We start from the raw sequence: 8,817 nt of genomic DNA on the forward strand, positions 1-8,817 counted from the left end.
TTAGAGAGTTATATCACAAAAATATGGACCTTTCCATGAGGAAGGAGTTCCACTCCATTAACATCCAGGTGACCTGTGATCACCGTGTGTGTCCACTATCTTAATCACTGCCATGACTCCTATACCCTGCAGCACTCTCGAGTACCTGCTGCATTGGAAAGTCTAGGTGCATTGGAAAGTCTAGGTGCATCACAAGGCTGGTTACTGGTGAACAAAAACTACTCATTACGACCATGACTGTTGGCTCCATTACACAAGCCCCCATCTGATGCAGGGAGCAGGTTTAATGCAACCAATGCCTCAACCAGTTCCACAATGAAGCAGAGCATAGGACTGTTGAAGATGTGGTTCTGCTGCTTGAACTAGACTAGGGATCCCTCCAGTATAGTCCAGACCAAGTATGTTGCATTATTCTACTCGTGCTCCTATTTCTGATGTTCGTGGCTGGGCAAGTTTGATAAAATTTGGCAAGAGATCTTGTGCCTCACAAGAAATCTGACACAGCCAAAAATACATGAGATTTTGATCAAAACTTTGGTTTTCCCAATCTTTATCTGGAGGAAATTACAACTCATCCAGAGTTGGATGTCAGACAAGCAGCCTCATACCACAGAAAAAGTGAAGTGATTCAGAGTGGTGCTGAAGAGGTAAAGCTGGGTGGTTTCATTATAAGTGTGCACCGCTCTCTTCAGATGATGTCCCCAAGGTGTCACTTTCAGGTAATTTTAAAAAAGTCAAAAATAAATTATTAGAGTACTCCAGAGGTTGCAAGATGTCAGAAGGAAAGTTGATAATGGGGATCCATTGGATGTACTATCTCTGGACTTCCAGAGGCCTTCAATAAGGTACCACAAACAAGCTAATATCACATGGAGTTGGGGGCAGTTTATTGGTTTAAATAAAGGATTGGCCAATCAACAGAAAGCAAAGAGGTCGGATAAATAATTTTCTTTCTGGTTGGCAAGATGTAACTAGTGCTGTACCACAGGAGTCAGTCTTTTGGTCCTAACTATTTACAATCTATATTAATGAATTGTACGCAGGGTAAAAGGTACTATTACCAGATTTGCAAATGATATGAAAATAGGTGAGAAAATAAGTTGTAAAAAAAATTACAAATACATAAGGGTGGCATGGTGAGTCAGCAGTTAGGGCTATGACCTCACAGCATGACAGACCCAGGTTCAATTCCAGCCTTGGGTAATTATCTGTTTGGAGTTTGCACATTGTCCCCAAGTCTACATAGGTTTCAACCAGGTGCTCTGGTTTCCTCCCACTGACCAAAAAAATGCAGATCTTATGGATCGGCCATTCTAAATTGTCCAGGGATGTGTAGACCAGGTGGATTAGTCATAGTAAATACAGGTTGTGGGAATAGCATGACGGGCTGGGTCTAGGTGGGATGCTTTTTGGAGGATCAGTGCAGACTTGATCAGCCAAATGGCCTCTTTCATCACAAGGATTCAATAGGGACAGGTTTGGTGAACCATTCAATGTTTAGAAGATGGAATTGAATGTGTATAAATATGAGGTTATCTATTTTGGTCAGACAAATAGAAAGGCAATTTATTGTGTATATGAAGCGAAACTTCAGACTGCTTTAGTGCAGAGGAATCTGGGTGGTCTTGTGTATGAATCACAGAAAATTAGGATTTAGGTACAGCAGGTAACAAGGAAGGCAAATGGAATTTTGGCATTTATTGCTAAAGGAATAATGTATAAAAGTTGGGAAGTGTTGCAGCTACACAAGGTATTAGTGAGACTGCACCAGGAGTCAGAGTGTCATACATAATGGAAACAGACCCTCCGGTCCAACCAGTCCATGCTGACCATAAATCCAAACTAAACTAGTCCCACCTGCCTGCTCCTAGACCATACCCCTCAAACCTTTCCTATTTGTGCACTTATGCAAATGTCTCTTAAATGTTGTAAACATACCCACATCCACCACTTCCTTAGGCAATTCATTCCACACACTAACCAATCTCTGTGTAAAAACCTTGCCCCTCATGTCTTTCTAAAATCTCTCTCCTCTCACCTTAAAAGTATGTCCCCTCGTCTTGAAATCCACCACCCTTGGGAAAACACAATTACTGGATGTATGCTCACTGAGCTGTAAGGTTCATTTTCAGACGTTTGTCTCCATATTAGGTAACAGTATCACTGAGTCTCCAGTGAAGCACTGGTATTAGTGACCCCCTTTCTATTTATGTGTTTAAGTTTCCTTAAGGTCCAGATGTCAATTCCTGTGGTGATGTCTTTTCCTGTGGTGATTTCATTTGCTGTTCTTTTTCTCAGAGAGTGGTAAATGGGGTTCAAGTCGGTGTGTTTGTTGATAGAGTTCCGGTTGGAACACCATCCTTCTCAGAATTCTTGTGCGTGTCTCTGTTTGGCTTGTTCTAGGATGAATGTCTTGTACCAGTCGAAGTAGTGTCCTTCCTCATCTGTATGTAAGGATACAAGTGAGAGTGGGTCATGTCTTTTTGTGGCTAGTTAATGTTCATTCTGGTGGGCCTGTTTGTCTTACAAGAAATAACGACCCACAGAAAATTACATCACTAACCCAAGGAAACCTAAATACATAAATAGAAAGCGGTCACTAACACCAGTGCTTCTCTGTAGGCTCAATGTTGATGCCATTCTGTTGAAGGGCTTTTGCCTGAAATGTTGATTTTCCTGCTCCTCGGATGCTACCTGACCTGCTGTGCTTTTCCAGCACCACTCTAATATTGACTCTAATCTCCAGCAGCCACAGTACCCACTTCTGCCTCACTGATGATGTTACTTAATATGGTGATGAAATGTCTGAAAATGAACCTTCCGGCTCAGTGAGCAAACTTCCATCCAGAACCTCAACAACCTGAGCTACAATTCTTCTCAAAACTTGCGACAAGACAACTACCATTAACTGTATCTATACCCCTCATAATTTTATAAACTTCTATAAGGTTGCCTCTCAACCTCTGACTCTCCAGTGGAAAAAGTCCCCGCCATTCCAGCCTTTCTTTACACCTCAAAACTTCCATTACCCTTCCTAGTAAATCTCTTCTGAACACTTTCCAGCTTAATAATATCCTTTCTATGACTGGGTGACCAGGAGTGGACACAGTATTCCAGAACAGGCCTCACCAACTTCCTATACAACCTCAACATGACTTCCCAACTCTCATATTGGAAGGACTGAACATTGTATTGTCTCAATTCAGTCCGCTTACTTGAGGAGAGATGTAGTTGCATTGGAGATCAACTAGATTGATTCCAAAGGTGAGTGGTTTATGAAGAGAGATTGGGTAGTTTAGACCTATACACTCCAGAGTTTAGAAAAATGACATCAATTGAGGTACTTGAGAGGGTTCAGAAAAGATTTACAAGGATGTTGCCAGAGTTGGAGAATCTGAGCTGCGGGGAGAGGCTGTACAGGCTGGGGCTGTTTTCCCTGGAGCGTCAGAGGCTGAGGGGTGACCTTATAGAGGTTTACAAAATTATGAGGAGCATGGATAGGATAAATAAACAAAGTCTTTTCCCTGGGGTCACGGAGTCCAGAACTAGAGGGCATAGATTTAGGGTGAGAGAGGAAAGATACAAAAGAGACCCAAGGGGCAACTTTTTCACGCAGAGGGCGGTATGTGTATGGAATGAGCTGCCAGAGGATGTGGTGGAGGCTGGTACAATTGCAACATTTAAGAGGCATTTGAATGGGTATATGAATAGGAAAGGTTTGGAGGGATATGGGCCAGGAGCTGGCAGGCGGGACTAGATTGGGTTGGGATATCTGGTCGGCATGGACGGGTTGGACTGAAGGGTCTGTTTCCATGCTGTACATCTCTATGACTCTTATGACATAAGATGTTAAAGAAGATTAGAGTCATAGAGTCATAGAGATGTACAGCATGGAAACAGACCCTTCAGTCCAACCCATCCATGCCGACCAGATATCCCAATCCAATCTAGTCCCACCTGCCATATCCCTCCAAACCTTTCCTATTCATATACCCATTCAAATGCCTCTTAAATGTTGCAATTGCACCAGCCTCCACCACATCCTCTGGCCGCTCATTCCATACACGTATCACACTCTGCGTGAAAAAGTTGCCCCTTAGGTCTCTTTTATATCTTTCCCCTCTCACCCTAAACCTATGCCCTCTATCTTTCCCGACCCCAGGGAAAAGACTTTGTCTATTTATCCTATCCATGCCCCTCATAATTTTATAAACCTCTATAAGGTCACTCCTCAGCCTCCGACGCTCCAGGGAAAACAGCCCCAGCCTGTTCAGCCTCTCCCTATAACTCAAATCTTCTAACCCTGACAACATCCTTGGAAATCTATTTTGAACCCTTTCAAGTTTCACAACATCTTTCCAGTAGGAAAGAGACCAGAATTGCACACAATATTCCAAGTGGCCTAACCAATGTCCTGTACAGCCACAACATGACCTCCCAACTCCTGTACTCAATACTCTGACCAATAAAGGAAAGCATACCAAACCCCTTCTTCACTATCCTATCTACCTGCGACTCCACTTTCAAGGAGCTATGAACCTGCACTCCAAGGTCTCTTTGTTCAGCAACACTCCCTAGGACCTTACCATTAAGTGTGTAAGTCCTGCTAAGATTTGCTTTCCCAAAATGCAGCACCTCACATTTATCAGAATTAAACTCCATCTGCCACTTCTCAGCCCATTGGCCCATCTGGTCAAGATCCTGTTGTAATCTGAGGTAACCCTCTTCACTGTCCACTACACCTCCAATTTTGGTGTCATCTGCAAATTTACTAACTGTACCTCTTATACTCACATCCAAATCATTTATGTAAATGATTGATAAAGTAGATTTAGAGAGGGGTGTTTCTTTTTGTGGTGCAGTCTGGAACATGACACCATAGTTTTAGCATGAGGAGTAGCAAGGGAAAGTCCATGATCAGGAAAGTGGTTTTACTAGGAGTTGAGAGCCACCATCACCAGAAGTTATCGAGTTCATTGCTGGGTCTTGATTGTGAATGGAACATGAAGAATCATTGGTTGAGCTGAGCTACAATTTTTTTTATTTTATTTATTTCAAAAATATACTTTATTCATATATATTTAATCTATACAATTGGACATGTCATCATTCTGTAAACATTCCATTTCTTTGCGTGTCGAAACAGGGTGATCATTCATATTCACAGGTTGGTGCGATTACATTGAGCTGAGGCGCCAGCGGAGCCCAAATGACTGCGCGGGCCGCCTGTTCTTCTTTAGGCAGGCAGATGTTAGACGGTGGTCTTTCCCCACCGCGCCTTGGCGGCAGCTGCCCCAAGCTTCAGCGCGTCCCTCAACACGTAGTCCTGGACCTTGGAATGTGCCAGTCTGCAACACTCAGTCGGGGTCAACTCCTTCAGCTGGAAGATCAACAGGTTTCGGACCACCCAGAGAGCGTCCTTCACCGAGTTGATGATCCTCCAGGCGCAGTTGATGTTCGTCTCGGTGTGCGTCCCGGGGAACAGGCCTTAGAGCACGGAGTCCCGCGTCACAGCGCTGCTCGGGACGAACCTCGACAGACACCACTGCATTCCTCTCCAGACTTCCTCTGCATAGGCACATTCCAGAAGGAGGTGTGTGACAGTCTCGTCCCCTACGCAGCCGCTTCGAGGGCAGCGTGCGGTGCGGCAGAGAGTCCGGGCGTGCATAAAGGATCTCAAAGGCAGAGCCCTTCTCACCACCAGCCAAGCCATGTCTTGGTGCTTGTTGGAAAGTTCTGGCGATGAGGCATTCTGCCAAATGGCTTTGACAGTCTGCTCAGGGAACCGCTCGACAGGATCCGCCCTCTCCTTTTCCCGAAGGGTCTCAAGGACACTACGTGCTGACCACTTCCTGATGGACTTGTGGTCAAAGGTGTTTTTCTTGATAAATTTCTCCACGAAGAGCTACAATTGGTGGATCTTTGTGCTGGTTTCAGCAGCAAAGCCTCAGAGCTATGGCCTCTCCTAGTGCCTGCACCCTAAACTAGTAGATCCTCATCACAGTCAAGGTGATTGTGAAAAAGGTGGAGGGAAGACCTTCGGTCAACTGGATTCTTCTTTGTGAAGAGAGTCTTCCTGGATTGCTGCAGGTTCCAAGATGCAGATTTTTTTGGGAGTTTGTAATATCCTGTCCAAGGAGTTTTGGCAAGTTACTGCTGTGCATCTTGTGGATGGTGCATATGGCATTGTGTATCACTGGCGAATGCTCAAGGTGATGGATTGGGTGTCAAATAAACTGGTTTATCACTTTTTAAATTCATTCATGGGATGTGGGTGTCGTAGGCTAGGCCAGCCCAAAGGGCAGTTAAAAACCACACTGCTATGGCTTTGGAGTCACCTGGTGCATGTCCAGAATGTGCTGCCAGAGGAAGTGATGTAGGCTGGTACAATTAAAGCATTTGAAAAATATCTAGCTAAGTATATGAACAAGAAGGGTTTAGAGGGTCATGGGTCAAATGCTGGCAAGTGGGACTAGATTAATTTAGGATATCTGGTCGGCATGGACGAGTTGGACCGAAGGGTCTGTTTCCGTGCTGTACACCTCTATGTAGAACAAACCCCGTAAGGATGGCAGTTTCCACCCCTAAAGGACATTAGTGAACCAGATGGATTTTTCCCAACAATCAACAATGGATTCATTATCATCATTACATTCTTAATTCCAGATTTTTATTGAATTCAAATTCCACCATCTGCCATGGCTGGATTTGAAGCCAGATCTCCAGAACATGAAACAAAAACAGAAATTGCTGGAAAAGCTAGCAGGTCTGGTAGCATCGCGAAGAGAAACCTGAGTTAATCTTTTGGGTCTGGTGACCCTTCTTCAGAACTGTCTGAACATTAACTCTGATTTCTCTTCACAGATGCTGCCAGACCTGCCGAGCTTCTCCAGCAAATTGTGATTTACAGCATCCACAGTTCTTTCAGTTTTCTATTCTCCAGAACATGACTTGGGTCACAGTTAATCCAGCAATAATATCACTTGGCCATCGCTTCCGGACCCAAGTTTCGTGTGTGTGTTTGGAGCTGCACTCAAGTGAAGAGCTTCCCACCTTACTCTAGATTTGTGTTTTATATTGAGCAGCCAGCAGGTGAGTTTCTTGCTTCAGAATTTCAAGCCAACACCTGCTTTGAAACCAAAATATTTATGTGGACACCCAGTTAAAGCTTTAATCAATGGTAACATCCCAGATATTGATGGTAAATGGCAGAGTATCAATAGGAGATGACTGAATTCTCTCTTCCTGGAGATTGTCATTGGCTGATAACTGTACAGCATGAATGTTACCACTTTTAGCATAAACCTGAACATTGCCCAAATCTTGAAGCTTCAGTATCAGAAATGTTATGAATTACAATGAACAATATGCAATCATCAGCAAATGACCCCAACTTATGATGGAAGGAATGCTATTAATAAAACACTAGGGTAGACAGAATCATTTTCAGTATTAGTATGACGGTTACAAAGATGACTCACAATTTTGGGTGAATGGAGTTAAGATGGCAGGAGGTGGGTCTCAGATGAGATGAGATCAGGGCAGATAATAAGATGAACTTGATAAAGACATTGGTGCAGGGTTAGAACTGTTCAAGAAATTTTAATTTGGTTGGGAGGGATTTCTTACTTTCAATGATGTCCCTGTGCCCCTTACTATCATTAAAAATGATTCACAGGGAAATAGTTTAAGCTACAAGAGTGACTGTGACTCCTCATATAATTCACTCCAGGACAATTACTATTCTTTTTATGTAACTTACTCCCAGACTTTTATAACCATCTGGCTACATTCATATTGGCATGGTGCTTTTGCAAAGGGATTTAATTTCTTAGCATCATTTTTGGGCGGCACGGTGGCACAGTGGTTAGCACTGCTGCCTCACAGCGCCAGAGACCCGGGTTCAATTCCCGACTCAGGCGACTGACTGTGTGGAGTTTGCACATTCTCCCCGTGTCTGCGTGGGTTTCCTCCGGGTGCTCCGGTTTCTTCCCACACTCCAAAAATGTGCAGGTTAGGTGAATTGGCCACACTAAATTGCCTGTAGTGTTAGGTGCAGGGGTAAATGTAGTGGTATGGGTCGGTTGCGCTTCGGCGGGTCGGTGTGGACTTGTTGGGCCGAAGGGCCTGTTTCCACACTGTAATGTAATGTAAGTTGTAGTGCACATCTGGAGTAAAGCCCAATATTACTTTAATGTGTATCAGTGTGCAGCTTGATCTCAGGGGGAAGTCCTAACTCAGGATTTAAAGATGTTTAAGGTTAAAGTAGCTACACCCATATTGCAGTTTTAATCTTAGATTCCAGTGAGCACTTAAAAAGCAATTTGTTCCACCAGGAATGGCAGAGCCCATGGAAAAAGATGAATCAAGTAGTGAGGTCTCCGCACCAGAAAAACCATTAAAACCAGCAATGAAACATTCAAGTCAGTTATATCTTTTGGACTTCAAAATAGCATGCTCATTTCCAAGTATTGTTTTTTTCAGAACAATTGTATTTTAGTGGCTTTCTGCCTCTCTTCCAGGCTGCGCCCATGGCAAGGCCAATCCACTTGGTGTTGATACTTTCCATGATCAGAGGGCACAGCAGAGGGTCGTATCAACAATAAAATTGGGAATTTATTGGGAAACGTTTCCGTTTTGTTTTCGTGGCTGTTTCATATTTGGTTTGATTTGAACATCTTCCTTCGGTGTGGCCTAATGGGACAGTTGCATTGTCGGGCCCAAGCCAGGCCCACGTGTGTCGCCGGCCTTGATTTAGAGAGCGCGGGTTGCATGGATCTGTATTCAGGGCCGGGCAGGAGAGGAGAGGGAGAGGGA

The sequence above is a fragment of the Chiloscyllium plagiosum genome, unplaced genomic scaffold (assembly GCF_037043375.1).
Source record: "Chiloscyllium plagiosum isolate Xiang-an unplaced genomic scaffold, Cpla_swu_hap1 HiC_scaffold_7, whole genome shotgun sequence".
NCBI lineage: Eukaryota > Metazoa > Chordata > Chondrichthyes > Orectolobiformes > Hemiscylliidae > Chiloscyllium > Chiloscyllium plagiosum.